This window comes from Buteo buteo, chromosome 4 (assembly GCF_964188355.1).
Source record: "Buteo buteo chromosome 4, bButBut1.hap1.1, whole genome shotgun sequence".
In the NCBI taxonomy this organism is placed as follows: Eukaryota; Metazoa; Chordata; class Aves; order Accipitriformes; family Accipitridae; genus Buteo; species Buteo buteo.
The window spans coordinates 51,446,547-51,461,025 of NC_134174.1; positions in this window are offsets into that span (position 1 = coordinate 51,446,547).

A 14,479-nucleotide genomic window follows, 5' to 3' on the forward strand; every position below is an offset into this window, starting at 1 on the left:
TTAACCACCCCCCGCAGTCAGGGCCCCGCCCGGAAGCAGCGGGGTTGCCAGTCCCCCTCCCACGGCAGGCACCTGCCCGAAAGCCCGGCGGGCGCCACACGCCCCTGCCCGGCGTCCCTCAGCCCCCGCGGTGCCCCCCGAGAAGGGCACGGCGCGGCGCGGACGGCGGAGAGCCCTGGCCCGGGCGAGGGGGCCGAGGCTCGGCGGGGAGGAGCGAGGCTCCGGTGCCCCGGGAGGGGGAGCTCTCATCTCGGCGGAGAGAGGAGCGGAGCTGGCCCCCGCCGGGCGGCCGGTGGGGTGGGGTGGGGGTGCTCGGCGGCCCGCGAGGTGCGGGGCGGCACAGGCCGCGGCTGCCGCTGAGCACCTTCGTGGGGCGGTGCGCTGGCGAGGAGTAGGACTGTGGGAAACGATGACGCCAAGTTACTTCAGGGGCGTTGTTGCGTCATCTGAGCGCCTGAAATTAAAGTGTGTAACTGTTACCGTCCGAGGGACGGATACCTCACGGTATCGGCTCACCGGCCTGCTCACGGGCAGGATCGGCCCCGAGATAATAGAGCTTTTATTACAGCTTCTCCATAGTCTGAGTGTCACAAATCCTACTGGTCCGAGCTCCGCACCGATTTAAATAGCTCGGCTTTCCTTCAGTGGGTCCATTAACATTTAATTGCCATGTCAGCGAGCAGCAGCGGCAGCAGCCTCTCTCCGTGGAAGCGCTGCTGCCTGCACCAGCCGCATTCACAGAGGTCAGAATGGAGATGGGAACCTGGTGGGCGATTTAGTCATTCTGTGTGCATGTGAAAAGCCTTACAGGATTATTAGTAGGGTACAAAGATCATTTAACCGCCTTCTCACAGTATGTTTTCCTTAAAAAAAACAATGCCACCTATGTCTTTGGGCAGGGGCATCAGAAAGGGGAGGTGGTGCAAAGAAATACGGAGTAGCCCCTTTTCCTTACCCACCAAAAAGTGCAGAGAAAAAGAACCAGAATAAATTTCAAATGCTAGAGTTCTTCCCTTTTGAGCAAGTTGAGCTGTTACCAATAATTAAATTAGGGAGGAATTTCTGTTCAAAGCAGCTCACACTCATCCTTTAGCTGCATAAATTAATCTGTGTTTATTTCTTGATTCTTAACAAGGGGAAATGTAATCTATAGCTTTAACAAAATGAGTACTAAGTGGTAAATCCAAGCTATTTCACAAAAGCTATTTCAAGCTTTCCCTCAAGCTACCTCATAAAAGCTATTTCAAGCTTTCCTTGTCTCTGATTTAGTACGTTTTATAGCCCATGCTAACCCACCAGAGGCCATAAGTATTTCATTATCTCGGAGCTAGCATTTGATTAATATGACCAGAATTCTTTCCCAAATTATTCTTAACTAAAAATTAGATGTGTTATATCAATTATTAAAAGAGAGAAAATACATCAATTAAAAAGTTTGTGTTGAAATCAGGATTAATAAAGATATACATTATCTGAACTCCTCTTACTATAAACTAAGAAAATAAGTAAATATCCGCTGCACTAGATATAAACTACTTCTATTAAAGCTCCTGTCAGCATAGTCCTCTACAAAGTCTGTATTGAAAGCTTTACTAAGTCTTTCCTCTGTGGAGCTGCAGTGGCAGCTATATGCCCCACAAAAGGCAGAATCAGGCCAGCAAAGTTTCCCAAAGAGATGCCCTTAATTAAGAAGTTACTTTGGCCTGATGCACTTCCCTATCCCTCAGAGTTTGTTTTAATTTAGAGAGGGAGGTGCAAATAAACCTGGCAGCCTGCTGCTTTCCCAGGAAACTTAGACTTCTCTCTACTCCAAGGCAGCTTTTACAGGTCACTGTTCCATGAATTGCCAACACAAAGTTAGAGCTGTCTTTCCCCAGAGAAGTTTTGTTGAAAGACAGCAGTGCAGATTCTGCCTCTCGCCAGCTGTCCCGGGGTGGCAACCCCGCAGGTCTCTAGGAGGAAGACCTGGCACATCCCCCGGCCAGCCAGCGTGAAGAAGGCTTGCAGAGCACACGCACCCACAAGAAGGCCTATCTTCATGGTCACTAGGTGACTTACCTCTGTAGTCATCAACAGCAGAAACAGTTGGCTAGCTTGAGTCTTCAGTGAAGAAAACCAGAGCCAAAACATTTAATCCATAGTATGGACACAGAACAAAATTTAGTGAGTTCTTACAATTTCTGGCTATTTGTTTATATACTTTGTTAAAATATGCGGATTATGTATTCATTTTATAATGCTGCCACTATGAAACCCAAAGTAAAATTTTTAAGTGCCACAATGCCGAATACTGTGCTGTAGAGAGTTTTGAAGAGACTCTGCAACAACCCCCTCTGCGCCCCCCCATGTCTGGCTTCAAAAGGGAACATCTAAGGGCAGTGTTTGTTTATGCCAAGATACACAAAGTGTTCTGTTTGCTCCTGGTCAAACTGCCAGGCTTGTCTCAGCCTGAGAGCTTCCAAGTTCTACTAGTCAAGTACAACCCTCTTCTCTGAGTAACGAGAGTACTTCCAAAATGACAGAGCAGTTGCAGCTGCCCAAACTAACCAGTAGGCAAAAGTAATTTGCAGGCACGCTGCCCTAGATTGGAAAATTAAGTAGCTGCATAAATGTGACAGGTCAATGTTTTATGCAGCCCTTTCAAGTACAGATTAAGCCTCATCCGTGTAATACGGTGCTCAGAACTAGCTGTTCCTTTCTCCAGCACATTGCTAGCTTGCAACCAACAGTAGAGCAGTAAAGACCTCCTATAGTATCTTTCCTGAGTGCAAAGCCCATAAGAAAAGCTTTAGTGAACCTGGTCAATTTGACCCTTGAAAATTAAACTACAGCACCAGCTAGAATGGCATTTATCTGGTTTCCGTAACATCATAAGCGCAGAGAGGGAGCCACCTTCTCCTGCATAATCACCACTCTCCAACAGAGAGTTTTCTTGGGTTACTCTTTTCAAAGGAGGAATATTCTCATCCTCATCCAGAATTTAGGCAGACCGTTTTTGTCATAATAAATGCCAGGAACAAGTCAGTGCTTCATCGCAGGTTGAGATACTGGCAGGTACTTAGTAAAGTACTGTAATGCATCACTGTTCTGGGTCTGTGCCTGGTGAGGGATCCTTTAGTGTTCGGTTTCCAACTCCCTGCCTGCAAGAGCTGTCTCTGACTCCTCAGAGTGGCTTTTCAGAAACTCTAACAGGCACAAATGACAAAGCAATTATGTGAGTTTTGTGGAGAACCGTGGGAGTTTTCAATGAGATTATAAGAACTTTATCCACTATCACATCATTTCTTTTATCCACCGCTGAGCCATCCTAATAAGCTTTTTGAAACACTGCTGCCTCATGGAGGTTTAGTGAGAACTAAATAATACCAACCCAGGGAGCCCTGGAACTGAACTAGCCCTTCCTCGCCCCACCTAAGGGCAACGCTAAGGGCTCTGCAGAGCACCGGCAGAAAAGACAGCAGGCTGGGTTCCTGGGTACTGCACGTGGAACACCCTGGTGACTTCTATCCCAGTTTGATCTTAACATAGCTGTGCCAGCACAGTTACGTACTGCTTAAGCTATAAAAATAGTAGCAGATTTAAATCAAAACAGCAGTCTGTATTGATGGCTTTTATTCTGTAAAAATGCTAATTCTGTAAAACCACTTTTAAGATGTTCATTTGGGATTTAAGTTGCTTAGCAATAAATTCATTAAAACTAACACAGGCTAGTGCAAAGGAAGTAACACAATAAATAATAAACTTGCATTTGTTCCTTTCCTTCTGTAAAGGTTTAACAAAAAAATAGATAAGAATTACTTTATCAGCTTCTGAAATGGATCCAGCTCTTAAGTGCATTGTAATAACCATTTACCTCTGCACCTGAATGCCATAAACCAGATTATTATTGCAGCACCAAGGAGTTTCATTGTCCCGGTCATTCATTTAAACTTCTGGTCAACCCGGAGTTGTTGTTTGGGAACCATAGAACAGCTGAGGTTGATGGGCACATCTGGTGCCTTGAAAGGTTGTCTAGTCCAAACTCCCCTGCTCAAAGCAGGGTCAGCTGGAGTTCAGGGCTGTGTCCCTTGGGGTTTTGAATATCTCCAAGGATGGAGACTGTGCCACCTCCCTGGGCAACATGCTCCAGTGTTCAATCACCCTCACAGTAAAAAAAAAAATTAAAATGAATGAGCCCTTGTAGTCTCGCAGCCCAGTGAAGATGTGGTCCAGATGAGCTGCTGCCACTCCATCAAAACTCCAGTGCATGTCTTAGTGGTTTTTATATCTGTCTTATGTGCTAGAAGAGACCTGTGTTTTTCAGCTTCCCTGTTAAGGTGGACGGTGAATGATACTCAGTTTTGCCATCACCACAAATTGCTTCCACATCTATATATACGACTGTTGTACAAACATTTAATCTTGTGTCAAAGAGCATGTTCAGAGTATCACAGTTTTCCTCCTCCTGAGTTGGTGGTTGTACTGAATAGTACTACAGTAATAGGAGATAGGATAGAACATTGTCATAACAGGGAATCCTGCAATTACAGTCAATATAATGGAGAGATCCTGGGGCTCTTTTTAATTGTGTTTTTCAGATTGCAGTATTAGCAGTTGCTCTTCAGGAAACTGAAAGTATTGAGACAAGTACATTCAGGTAGAAGTAAGGAGTATGTAGCAAAAAACTTCTGTGGTTTTCAGAATGAAAGATTTTTTTTTTATTACTTCTGAAGAGTTGAAAAATAATGGCTAACCAGGACAATATTCAAATTCTGCTTCTATACTTGTTCGTGTGCTTTCAATCCAGTATTAAAGGTGTGCTGCTTAGCTGATTTTGGTCACATAAAGGTCATGCAACATTGCTTCTATCCTCAGATCCATAACTACACTGCTTGCTAAGCACTCAATTCTCTGTAGCTAGTATTCATGGAAGGATGAATTAATAATTTTCCATGTGCACTGAACACTGTAGGCTTAGTGTTTTCTTTCTTGTATTTCACATAAACTTCTGAAGAATTTATGCAAATCTAGATGGTGATCCTTAAATTAAAAATATTATATCATTTTTGGTTCTCTTTAAGCACGTGGAAAAGGCTGTTATTCCAATACAGCTTGGACAAAAAAATCTTTTATTTTAAACTCTTAATAAAAAAGCTATCTGATTCTTTCTCTTTCTTTCTCTATCACTTTGTGTCCACTGAAGAACCTAAACATCTAAGCGAACCACTAGTAGCTCGCTGGTAGGCAACAAAATGAACAGTAGTACTGATTTTGTTGATCATAAATGTATTTGCCACAGGCCAAACCACTGGAAGTTTTGTAAAGCATGGTGGCTGGTGGCATTCGGGTATTTGCCCTGGTACTCAGAGGAAACAGCAGCACTTGCTGCCTTACTGCAGTGAAGTTTTACATATTGTTATCATGCAACAAGTATACCATGCTAAAAAAGGCAAAACTTAACTGAGTTAATCTCAATGAACAGAGTTTTTAATGGTAATTGTATATTTATATATATATATATATATATATGTATATAGACCCCGTGTGCCTCTATCTCAGGTGTATCTTAGGTACATACACATATATGTGTATGTATTTAGTTTATACTGTGACACAGTGAAGGTAATTAACATAATTCCTACATGTTTCAAACTAGCAGTGCTTGATAAAACATAACATTGTCAAGGGTATTACTTCTACTTCTTTAGGAGAATCTATATTTCGAATATAAACTTGGCAAAGCAACCAACATGAAAGCTTGAATTTGGAAAAATCTCCTTTCTGGCAAAATAAGTGTGGGTGGTGTTTTATTCAGACATATTGTTTCATTTGGTTGGTTGAGGGTATCTGAGTCCTCACTATATGTAAAAATTTTCCAGGAAAGTGCATATACTATTTTATTTTTTTTATACTAGAGGAACATGGATTCGCTGTAACACAGTAACTGTCAAAATTCCCTTTTCAGTTCTTTATTGGGGCCATTTAGGCAGTGAAGAGCTTGCAGCCTTGGCATGTTACCTTTCCCTTACTGTACCTTCTGATCTGATGTGTCAGTACAATTGCTAGGAATGCAGAACATCATCAGATAATCTGTAAAACTAAGCTCTGTTCCCTTTGAATAACTTTTTACTCATAAAGAGTAATATCATCCAGTGCATACAGAAATGCACAGTGAACAAAAATAAAATAAGAGAAAATGAACAAGGAATCCAGAAAAAAAACCCAAACGTTAGGGGCATTTGATGTGTAGAAGAGAAAAAATGGGCATGCTAGCATTTATGTATGGATTGCCCTGGGTAGGTGCTCCTCCTGGTAAGCATCTCCTCCTGGTAGCTGCTTAAATTTAGATATTTCCAAAATAAAATATTTTATTTTGGAAATATCTAAATTTAATGTTTTGGCATTTTCAGCCCCCAACATCTTTTTCATTTAAAATTATTTCCCAAATCCATCCCAGTTTCTGGATCTTTAAAAGAATTGTGTTTGGCAATTTTGATAACTTGACTTGGTTTTTTCCACCTTTTCCTTGGAGGAGTTCTTGGAAATCACCTAGGATCTTGTCCTGTTATTTAGTGCAAATCTCCACTTATGTATAGGAGAGATTACTGTATAAGCTTGTTCAACACAGCTACCAAAGCCAAAGGGCTTGGAAGAGGGAAGGGCAGATATTCTCTGAAATATATATAGAGAAAAGAGGAGTAGGCAGCAGGTATCAGTTACCATTCTGCAACATGCTTGAATAGAAATAATGTAATCATGAAATACATGGTCTTTCTAAATTACTTAGGTAGAGAATTAGTAGTAGACAAGGGGAAGTATTTTCTTCCTTCATAGCAGTCAGCACTGTGGAGAGAAGAGAAGGAGAAATAAAAAATTATATAACTTTAAAGTTCATGGTGATTTTCCAGAGCTTTCTTTTCTGGCAGGCAGTACAGCACAAAAATCAGATAGTAGAAGTACGGCTTGAGTGCCATGGAGCGTTAGAGCTCCAAAGGAGGAGTGGAGGAAAGTGGAAATTGCTTACAGTTACCACTGATAATTTTTGCTTGTTTTGTTTTGTTTTGTTTTGTTCTATAATGGCATTTGTGGCTGTTAAAAGAAGATAATGTTCAATTATATTTTTTCACTGTCATCTTAACTGATTTTTACAGCAATAAGAATGACTGAATGTATAGTTTATCTTCATGGAGGGGGCGGGAACTATTTCAATGAGCTGCATTTCTTGGCACTTACACAGTATGTTTCCTATTCTGTAAGCTATCTGCTTGGGGCTGCTCTGCAGGGCAGGAAGGGGGAAACTTCCTTACTTGCAGCTCCTGTAATTATTAAGCATTCGTTTACATGCCTTACTTGAAGGAGATTATTCTTCCTTGGCTTCTACTTTTCCCCTGAACAAACATTACGTACAATGTACATAACCTTGTCACAGGTGATGAATCAGTATTAGTGTATTGGGACTCTATCACATGTACATATATTTATATATATGAATGATACATTGTTTATATAAAACTTATTTATTTTCTGTATTTATATAAACATATGATATCTATAAAACACTAACATGATTCAGCCTGTGCACCTCTCATCTTGTTCTGACATGCTAGCACAATGTCTGCTCCTCTCAATTTGCTTGTGCTAGTATGTTCAAAGGGGAATGATCTGAAATACAACCCTAACTTGGTGTCACGGGAGGAAAACCTTGCAACACAGGTTTTAAAACCTTTTCCATCTGTCCGAGTCACAGATACAGGTGGGGTCTTTTTAGTTTTCATTATTTTTTAAGGGAAGTCAGTGCTCCTTCATTACCTCCCAGAGCTGCAATGCAGAACTGCATTCCTCATTATAGCAGAAAACCCTGCTACTGCCAAGCATGCAGAATGTACCAATTCTAGGCATTTTGGTGTCCACAAGAATACTTCCTTAAGGCAGGAAGCATGGTTTCTTTTCCTTCCTTGCTGGAGGCTGAGAGGGTATCCTGGGAAATCATCATGCTGTATTTCTCATACTCTTTTTTTTTTTTTTTTTTTTTAATAAGCATTGCTTCTGGCCGAGCAGGCAGTATGTTGGAGCACATGAACCCTGGTCTAACTCCGAAAGGTTATTTTTAATGTCCCTGTAACCTCAGCTAGCTCGGATCCTGCTAGCAGTGCCAGTGTGGCAGCCCCTCAGGAATGGGCTGACCAAGCTTTTGCAGAGTGTGCTGATCTCTCTGCAATCTGTTCCTGACTCCCCGGCAAGTGGACACTAAGTGAGCTTGGGTTTGATGACACATGCAAGCTGATTACTCCCTCTGAAATACCAGCAAAACCGGGAATGTTCCGAAATGCAAGAGCTGGCGTCCTCAAGACCCTGCTGAGTTGTCCTTGTCTCTGGGAGGAGTGCCTCCGGTCCGTGGCTGTACATCAAGGAAATTGCCACTGTTGCGGCACACATGGGCTTGTTCCCTTCTTCCAAGTGCAGCTTCTGGGCTGCCGGCACCTTGCGCAGGCACAAGGAGGGCTACAAGGTACTTTCAGACAGGGAAACAGAACCTTGCAATTTACTGTCTTAAGAGAGCTCTGGTTGTATACAGTGATACCAGTGTAGCATCGTTTATTTGTAATAGTCTTGCCAGGTACACTTTACAGATCATGTCACTGAATTAACTGATTATTTTGCAGTTTTACCTAGTTACATTTATGCATACTTTCAGACAACAGTCACAACCACCCCAGTAGTAGGATTTTTTGAGAAGCAGTTGAAATTAGCTTCCTTTTTTCTAATTCTTAGATCCTTTGATAGTGTCACTGCTCTCAAAATAACTTTACAGAAATTCTGAAACGAGTTGTACTCCTGGAACAAGCATTCATTTCCTATTTGGTTCAAGCTAATAAAATATGATTATTATACTGCTGTTGCAGTTTGATGTACTCCAGAACCCTGCATAGAAAGGCAGAGCTTTCTTAGCGGCTGCTGTACCAGATATTTTTTCTAGGTCTCAGCCTTGAAGTGAGTTTAGTTTGAAGGACTTATTGTTATCTTAAATTGGGCTAAGGAGAAATTAGAGATAGGGTTTAAGACTGGGCTAATGTCAGCACATATGGATTATTTGAAAGCAGTGGATTTTTATTGATGTTTGCAGTTTATAACCCAGGTAGCTAATGCCTTCAAAAGTAAACATTTAGAGGATGTTCTCTTTTCAGTAATGTTCTATATATCAGAAAATTTAGACATTCACAGGTGCAATTAAACTTTCCAAAACTAAAGAGTTTTCCTGACCACAAACCATTGTTTCTGTTCCAGCTTTGTCCTTTTTCTTCCTTTGGTTTGCACTCTGGAGCAACATACTTACTGGTGTTTTTCCTGAATGGGCAGCGTCATTATGCTATTGTACATGGAGGATAAAAGGGAGCAGGACAGAGTTTTCAAATTTCACAGTTATTTGGAAATTGTGAAATCTGGGGTTGTTTCTTTCTTTCTTTCTTTGGCTTTTTTTTCCAAAACTGGTGGTGTGTTCTGGTGTTTTAGAAATTACTCCCTCACAGGACAATACCATTACCTGGTTAATGATAAGGTACTTTGCAACTAGTATTTCTACAGCTCTAATATTCAACTCTTAATAATAAGCTTATAAAAAGACTGAGTTCTCTTCTTCCCAGGGGAGTCTATGTCTGTCAGGACTTACATAGCTGAAGCCAGCCAAAGTTGTGCAGTTACATTTTCAAGCACTTGCAAATAGCTTGCCAAAATTTTCTTATTGTTGACATCCTCAAAATATATGTTGCCGGTATCTTCCAGATTTTTTCAGTGTTCATGTTCTCAGTATTGTAAACGCTTCTGAACAGCTAATTCATATGTTCATCTTATATATTTTATTTTGTGAATCTCGGCAACAAAGTTGAGCTAATTTCTGAGCAGTGTGTCTCCAGGACTGAAAATAGGAAATGCCACACTGGAGCACATTCATTATCCAGCTGCTTGGCTGTCCTCTTGTCCAAAATGGCTACAGCCAGATGCTTCTGACAGAAGTCCAAAGAACCTCCTCTTCCTTAATGGTTAGAAATTATTTTAAGTACTAAAAAAAGAGAAATACATTTTTTAAGTAATTTGTCTACGTTTGACTTTTCTGAATGCCATGTTCTTGTTCTCAACAACTGCCTGTTGCAATGAATGCCACAGTTTAATTGAGGGGGGGGTATTTTCGTTTATGGCTTGGTGTTTGCTAAAGTCGAGTGTCATCTTGTTCCACACCTTCAATGAGTTTTTCAACATTTCCCTGAGTCTTTAATCATTCTGCAGTGTGGTTTCTGAGATGGCTACATTAGTACCGCATGCAGTATTTCAGATAAGGCAACAGCATTGATTTGCCATAACCTATAGTGTTGTATGCTCCCTACTACCCTGCACATGTTGTAACCTTATTTTTTTATTCCTGTAGCTGTATATTGAGATTAGTGTCTTGCTGAGTTGTTCACAACAGTAAGTTGCCTTTCTTTACCGCTAATTTTAAACCTTGCAAGCATTTCTTTCCTATGTATAATATTTTGCATTTCTGGACCCTGAACTTCACTAGTCAGCCTGTCCTGCTTGTTTAGTTACCTACTTTCTCCTGAAATTTTACACTTCCATTTTCGACTATCATTTCAGATTTCGACCAGATATAAATGCGGATCTTACTGGTCTGAAACTCCACTGATTATCCCATGAACTTTTTATAAAAATAGAGACGATATTTGTTGCTTCCAGTTCTTTTGCACATAAATGGTTTTTAATGAAGGACTGTGTATTCTTAGCAGATCAGCCTGTTTATTCTGAAGCTCTTTCAGCATTCTTGGATATTCACCATCTGGGCAGGTTGACAACTTGCTAACATACTGCTGTCGCTATCCAGGCCTTCAAACAGGAAGTGAGAATGGGTCAGAAAGTCCTTTTTCAATTGAAATAATTCAGTAGGAAGCATAAAGTAAGGCTGAGTTGAAAACAACTTTTAAGAATTCAAAAATTGATTTGATGAATGGGAGATTGGGAACAGTAACATAATTATTGCCATCATCCACTTCAGTTTATTTGGAGAATAAATAAACAATTATATGAATATAAATATGCATATTTTGGGGCAAATTGCTTTCTACTGTAACAAATTTGAAGACAGAAGTATTACACTAGCATAACTAATTGGAGAAATTCGAAGTCCCAAAGCACAAATACAACACCGCTTCTGTATAGCACACTGGAGGTCTTTGTAGCTATACTTCATTTCAGAAAAATTCCTGAATGGGAATAGGGTTAGGTTGGCCTCTGAGCACTTTGTTTAAGTGAACTATAAACAGAGACATGCCTGTAACACCAGCCATTAGAATTCAGAGTCATCAGTAATGAAGAAAAGTTGCCATTAGCAGTAAGTCAGGCAGTGTACTGCAGCTCAGTCTTGAGGAATCGAACTCTCCAAGACCTCAACATTTATTGGTTAGTTCCCAACCACAAAAACATGTTTAGCCATTCTAATCAATAGAAGTCTAAATCACAGCTTTACTACCACGCTCAGGTGTCCAGATCAGCAAGCATGAGAGGAGAAGGCTTGCAGGCATATGACAGGTAGCTGCAAGTGTTTGCAATACGTATTGCAAATCGGAGAGAAAACCTGGTAGGCAGTGGGAGAGGCATTAACAGCTGAGTGAATTGAGTGTTTGGGTTTGCATTTTCCATCTGCTGAACCTGGCTTAACTTGTGTCCCGCCCTGGCAGGGCCCTGGCCCTTTCGGTGGGCGGTAGCCTACGTACCGCTCCATTTGTTTCACCGCTGTTGAGACTGATGTAATGGAGGGATGTCAAAAGGAAAAATTGCCACAAATTGAGGTCATGGCTGTAGCGCATTAAGTTTGTAAGCCGCTTGCTATATTTTGCAAGACCTGGGTGATCGTCTGGATTTTCAGGGGTCCCTGCTAGGGAGGAACGCATTATGTGTTTCATGGTAAGGAAAATATTTCCTTGAAAGGGAAGACTCCCAGACACTTGAGACTTGCTGTGCGCTTATGTTCTGCCCCTAGTTGTAACATTTTGGGCATGCTGACTTCTCTGTTTTCTCTTGGTGCTATTATCAGTAGTGTTCATCAACAGTCTGAAGACTGTTTGTTACTTCTATGGTTTAAATATTCTTTATTTTCCACTGAATACTAACACAATATATTGTAATGTGCATATACATAAATACAGCTGTTAGACATTTAGCTTCCCACTAGAACATATCAAAGCGTATCACACATTATTAACGAGGCTAATAATTGTTTCCCATCCTCAAGTGTACTTTGAATGGCTGTTATCACCCCTTCAAATAAAGTTTTTAAAAATATATATATAATTAATAGAAGTTATAATTAAAATGCAACTCCAAACCCATAATACAATTTGTCCCTATTTCTGTTTGTTTTGTTACCTTACAGAATGAGATTTTTCCCTACTGAATTTTCTTCTTAGTAGGAAGGGTACATTTTGGAATATTTTTTCAATGGGAAATAAGTAGAAACAAAAACCCTGCAAGTTCTAGACATTACAACAGACAAGGAAAAAAAAAGCTACACGTGGTGTAATATCAGGTATTCTGAATGTATTTTATATCTCCCTTCCAGAGTAGAGAAGTGTATATTCTTTTATATTTGTGCTCCATTAAAAATATAATGAAGTAGTTGTAGGAATACAATACAATTCAATTAACAGTTTTTTCTGTCTTAGATATTAACACGACTAAGCAGCATCAAGGATCAGCAGTATCCATTAATAACCTTCAATACTATCTTCTATAATACTTTTAGTACTTTACATACTCTGTCAGTCATAAACAAAACGATTAGGGAGTTTAGAAAATCCATTACAACCACAGAAGACAACCATTCAGCTGCAAGTAACATAGACTTTGCTGAAAGAAAGGGATTTTTTTAAAAAATATCTTTAAAAAGTATCAATGTATATATGAGAAAAGGTTCTATTTTAGTTTTTGTTTGGGACTTCCACTGATACTAGAAGGAATACTGAGCAGAGAACCCAGACGGAATATAGCCTTATGCTCAGAGGAGCTGTTAAAATGTCCAGTCTCTGAAATTAGGAACCGCATAGGGAGCCATCTAATGAGCCCTTGCGCTCTTCTACGTTAAGGATTATGAGTTCTGTTCTAAAAATAACCCCATTCCTTATGTGGTGCAATGAAATGCTATACTTGCACAATAAGAAACTGGCTGTAGTCCCTGTGAACCTCCACCTGACATAAATTGACTTGAGAAAGGGATTTTCAAAAGAGTACAGATTTAAATTCAGCATTTTATAGTGATTTGTTGACCTTCCAGAAACGACATAGGCATTAAGAACTTCCCAAACCATTGGTGCTTGACTACAGGTAAAATTTCCTGAAGGAATAACCAAACTGATAACACAGTTGGGTACTTCAGCAGATTAACCCAGCAGATTAATCCCTTACCACCCTCCGCTGTACTGTGGCTCATTTTAAAGGTATTGTGAATGTAAAATTCTAGTGACTCACGCCCTTGCAGGCTTTTAAACTCTTCCTTTAAACCCAGGAGTAACAGTGAATTCCCATAAATCCCTCATATTATTTCAGAATAAATTAACTCAGGAAAATAGTCATAGCACTGCTATAGCATAGGGCATGTAGCTGGCTGGCTCTGAAATACAATTCCATGAAACATAACCTTCTCAAGATACAATTGTAAGGCAATGTGTTGGGGTATAGTGTTTGTAAATAAATGTTGGTAGCAGATTAGCAAGGTTATCCAACTCCAGTTAAACTCAGACAGATGTCCATAGTATGTCCATAATGAGAAGGATACATAGCCATTATCTATATAATTTGATAGAGAGTGCACGTAGGCAAGTATAATGGGAGAAATCAGATCAAAATCAGTGCACATAATTCAATAGGACCTTAATTAAAAGACTGAAACAAAAGACAAGATAAAGTAGAAAACACTTTATGATTTGCTGGTAGATTGGAGATTGGCTCATGACTTTCCATTTCATTCCTTTGCCATGCAAAGTGGATTGAAGAAGAGATGGACAAACTGACCTGGCAATCACAGATGTGAAGCCAACATTGAGAAATAATAAAAGAGATTATTTGGGTTCATCTGGGGTTTGAAATCATACAAAAGCTAAAAATGTATAAAGGAAACCTCTCAGGCAAGTGATGAATTATCAAGAGGATTTTTGGAAATGTGTTTACTAAGAACAAATTTGGAGGTTTCAACTGTGAAACATAGTTTAAAATCTTTCTAGTCACACTGTAAATACTTATGGAATAGGTAGTTATTAAGCCAAATACTGACCAGAGTATATGCAGCTATGGATAAAAAGGCATCGGAAAAATTAACTTATTAGAGTAGCATTTTTCACATGGGATTTTTTTTCTTTTCAAATAACATTTAATACAAAAAAACCTCTATTCTTTATTACAGAAGCATACTGTTTAGGACTGGCTTCTTAAAATATACATTATACGTCTTTTTTTTCTT